The following is a 4,546-nucleotide window of genomic DNA, read 5'->3' as shown; positions in this document are numbered from 1 at the left end:
TACTATTCATTCTGCCAGACCATGAATTTGTCTCTTTTTTGCAGGTCGCATTTCAACGAATTTCATCCTGAACTTTTACACAGATACACCTCACATCCTCGTTTAGTTATACAATTTTTTCAGATTTTTTTTAAACCAAAAATATTTGATTTTTTTTTTCAAAAATTTGGCCGAGATCCAAGTCGCCCTACTCTTTGAAAAGGCCCACCATGTTCAGTAATCTGCCGCCGCTCAGTAAGATCCGCCGCCGCTCAGTAAGACTTCGCCCCAGTGGCAAGTGAGATCCGCCGCCGCTCGAGCAGCTCAGTAATCTGCCGTCGGGACTCCTGTGCAGGCCAGCGCCACGCGCGTGCAAGCGAGAGCAGGCCAATGGCGGCGGCGGCGAAAGGGGAGGTTAAGGCGACGGCAAGTCTGCGACGATGACCTGGATGCGGCGGCGAGGGGCATGTCTCCTTCCTTTCCCCGCACCTCCTCTCGGCGGCGCCCCACACATGTACGCAATTAGAGGCAAGCTGCCTCACCCCTAAAAACACAAGTTTCCTCCAAATTTATTACTCCAACATTCAAGCGCTCTTTAATCATCTATGGGATCTATACGTGATGAAATGTAATTCATGTCAAATCCAAATATTATGCCGCACAGCGAAGCACGCATCGAATCTTCCTTTATAAGTAAGTTATTTTGCCCGGCTGCACTGACAACAGAGAAGCAAACCTCACTGAAAAACAAGTGCACACCTGATCTGTTGAAAGTAATTGCAAACTGAAAAACAACTACTCCTAGTAGGTTGCAGATTCCGATTTTTTATGCCATTTTGTCATAACGTGTTGAATAGTTTCATGGTTTCATGCTTCTTCAGTTAGGCTGCAAGGATGTGCCATCAGGAGCTACAGGCATTGGAAACCAACAAACAGCGCCAGAAGAAAAAACTGCAGCACGCCATCAGTTCAGAAAATATGTCATGTACGTACTACATTTTCCCCATGTATAATCCTCTGGTGTTCATTTTTCTTCAAAAAAATTCATGACTGTTCACACCCTTTTGGGCAATGGGATAAATGAAATCTCACACTCGATACACATAATGTGCTTGTATTTCGGATGAACATTCACAGAAAGCATGGCTTATAATATAGAGTGCTGTATAAAACATTCACATTCCATAGTTCATAACAACCATTACTGCAACTTTTCACAAGATTTGTCGCCTCGTAATAATTTACTTCATCGAACATAAAGGAAATTTCACTCACCCTCCTCCGAAATGGTAGTCAGCTCAGAGAGGAAATGGTAAGGCTCCACTACAGGGCTGTGCTCATCATCACAGAAGAATGGCCTTGAAGGCACCTGCATGCTATCAACGCTCCCTTCGAGCATCTCTATGACTTCGCTCATCTCTGGCCGATCGTGGGACTTCATCTGGATGCAACACAGACCAACAAGGCACAGCTTCCTCTCCAATTCATGCATCTCAGCAGATATCTCACCCGGTTCATGTTTAGTTAGCCGGTCATACACCCATGATGGGTAGAATGCCTGGCTTGAGTTTGCCGCGTTCCTGCGTCCTCCAGCCATCTCCAACAGCAGCATCCCGAAGCTGTAAACATCTGACTTGCTAGATATGATGCCAAAGCTCCGGGATACCATCTCAGGAGCTATGTACCCGATTGTTCCCCGTAAGGCGCTCAACGGCACAAAACTGTTGTCCCTTGGGTATAGCTTGGCAAGGCCAAAATCAGCAATTTTTGGGACAAAATTGGTGTCAAGAAGGATGTTGTGCGGCTTGATATCAAAGTGTAGAATCTGCATGTCGCATCCTTGATGCAGGTAGTTGATCCCCCTAGCAATGCCCAAGGCAATCTCACTGAGCTTGTCCCAGGAGAAACTCTTCTCGGCGGAGAAGATGTACTTATCAAGAGAACCATGGGGCATATACTCGTAGACTAGTGCCCTCCTCATTTCCTCCGAGCAGAACCCGACCAGACGGACCACATTGACGTGGTGGATCCTGCCGATGGTGGAGACCTCACTGATGAAATCTTCTCCGTCGCAGCAGGATTTACCGTCCAGCATCTTGATGGCCACATGGACATCGCCTGGGAGCAGAATGCCCTTGTAGACGGAGCCATAGCCTCCCTGACCCAGCTTGTCTCTGAAATGGCTTGTGACCGCGACAATATCTGTGTAAGCATACCTTGTTGGGCCGATCACTTGCTGCATTTGTAAGAACTTCTCGACCGCATCGATTGTGATTCTTGTTTTCCAATATTTGTGGGCCAGGAAGAATAGTACCACCAGGGGAGCAACCACGAACCTGCATACTCCTGCACATATAGAACAATTTTATTTATGTGGGATTGCCAAGAAACTACTACCATAGCTAGTACATATGTGTAACTCTGCTGGCGTGCGTACCAGCAATGAACTTCAATATCGACGGGGAGTATACTATTATAAAGTGTAGCAGGCGAAGGTGTTCACTCGAAGAAAAATTATGTGCTACAAATGCGCAAGACAAGATTTCAGAATCAACCGTAAGAATGGTCATAAGCCAATGCATGACAAGATAATCCATTGATTGTCCAGGGCGTGGACTGCAATACAATGGAGAAAATGTAGAGAAGTCAGGCATATATGCATGTTCCAGAACAGAAGCATGGTGTGCGTACGTATAGATCACAAACTCACACAATCTTATCCTTCGGGCAGCCCATGAAGCCCGACCTCCTCTCATATCTGAAAGGAAACCAAACAGGAAATCCTCCCCTGAGGGATCGTACCACAGTTTCGTGGCTTGCGTTATCATATGGGATGCTCCGATCACCCAGAGCAGCCATGGCCAAGTAGCCGCAAGAAGCCTTAAGCTTCCCAACAGAATAAGAGTCCATCAACACATAGACGAAGGAAGAGCTGGTGCTCAGACAATCCACCGGTTTGTAGTCACTACTGTTGGTGATCAGCCGCGAACAATTCACAAAGTTGGCCCATGTAACCCCGGGGGAGGTCATCAATTCGACGAGGCAGTCGAGTCGCTGGAGACCATTTAGGTAAGAGCGCTGGTCCCAGCGAGGAAGAGGGCAGCTGCTGCCCATGTCCAGGTTGGCGTCCACGACCCAGAAGTTCAAAAGTTCGTAGTCGATCTCGGTGACCAAGTATGTCCCTGTGTTGATCTGAATTGTAGCCCGGTCGCCGGCGCAAGCCAGCTCGTATGACGGAGAACCGCACTCGATTGGATCGCCTTGCAGGCGGAAAGGGTAGTGGACGCCCTGGAGATGGCCGCAAGAAAAAGGAGGGCAGGCGTACCTATCATGTCGGCCCTCAACATCCACGGCAAGAACCGCGACCAGGAAATGCAGCAGCAACCACCATGGAGGCATCGACGGATATCTGATCATTTTTTAGCTCTTGTTTTGGCTTGGTTGTAGACTTTCCTTCTCTTGTAGTACTGGGCTGCGGGGCACAATCAACTCGTCCTTTAATTAAAAGTTCCAGGAGCAAAAATTTGCACCCACATTGCAGTGGAAACACTACCGGAACAGGGCCCTATGCCGACGGCCAAATCTATGCCGACGGCCACCGTCGGCCTTGTCAGGGCTATGCCGACAGCCATGTCCAGGCCGTCGGCGTAATAAAGCCGTCGGGCTATCCAGACATATGCCGACGGCGACCGTCGGCCCAGAAAGGCCGTCGGCTTACCCAAACTTACGCCTACAGCGGCTGTCGACATATCTTGGCCGTCGGCATAGTTGCGGGCCCGGCGATCCCGCCGTGCCGTGCGGCTAACGGCGTCCGATCTATGCCGACGGCCGGGGCGGGAGGCCGTCGGCATAGATGCCCTTACCACGTCATCGATCCGAGGCGCACCGACCACCACCTATGCCGACGGCTGCCGTCGGCATAGATGCCACATCATCGATCCGCAGCGCGCCGGCCATCTGCCCTATGCCGCATCTATGCCGACGGCTTTGCCGTCGACATAGTTTTTTTTTCTTTTTTCCTTTTTTCCTTTTTTTCTTTTTTTCATATCTATATTTTTTTCATAGTTTTTTTTTTCTTTTTTTACCACGTCATCGATCTTTTTATCATAGTTCCCTTATCCACTTCCCGGTCACCCCCTCCACTTGTTATTTTTTTCTTTTTTTTCATAGCTATATTTTATGTTTTCTTCAATATTATTATTTGACTAACTTACATATAGTACGTGTTGACAACTGGGTGGTGTTGTGGCATGTCCGAAGAGGCGGTACGCGTCTCCGGTGCGTGGCCTCCCTCACGGACGGCGCCGCCGCCCGAACTTGGAGCGGGGAAACGGACGCGTCGGGTCTACACGGAGTGGATTTAGCTGTGGGTTTGGCCCGGATATTGCTCCCCGGTGTCCCTCTCGGCCGACCCGACACAACCAGGTGGAGAGGTCCACTGGTCAAAGCCCGTCCGTGGGAAGTCAAAGGGCTAGATCTCGTGGTGAAACGCTAAAGGATTAGGCGGGACGGGGGCCCTGGGGGTAGCAATTCCACCGGAGCGTCGTACCGGGCCCTCATACACGCG

At 49.6% G+C, this 4,546-nt stretch overlaps 1 pseudogene; it reads right to left on the bottom strand.

Annotated features, from left to right (window-relative positions):
• Positions 1-1,246: 1,246 nt before the first annotated feature.
• Positions 1,247-3,378, bottom strand: LOC123107828 (LEAF RUST 10 DISEASE-RESISTANCE LOCUS RECEPTOR-LIKE PROTEIN KINASE-like 2.1; annotated as a pseudogene).
• Between the last annotated feature and the right edge of the window lie 1,168 nt (positions 3,379-4,546).

The sequence above is a fragment of the Triticum aestivum genome, chromosome 5A, assembly GCF_018294505.1.
Source record: "Triticum aestivum cultivar Chinese Spring chromosome 5A, IWGSC CS RefSeq v2.1, whole genome shotgun sequence".
NCBI lineage: Eukaryota > Viridiplantae > Streptophyta > Magnoliopsida > Poales > Poaceae > Triticum > Triticum aestivum.
This window is presented reverse-complemented; position numbering and strand designations above follow the sequence as displayed.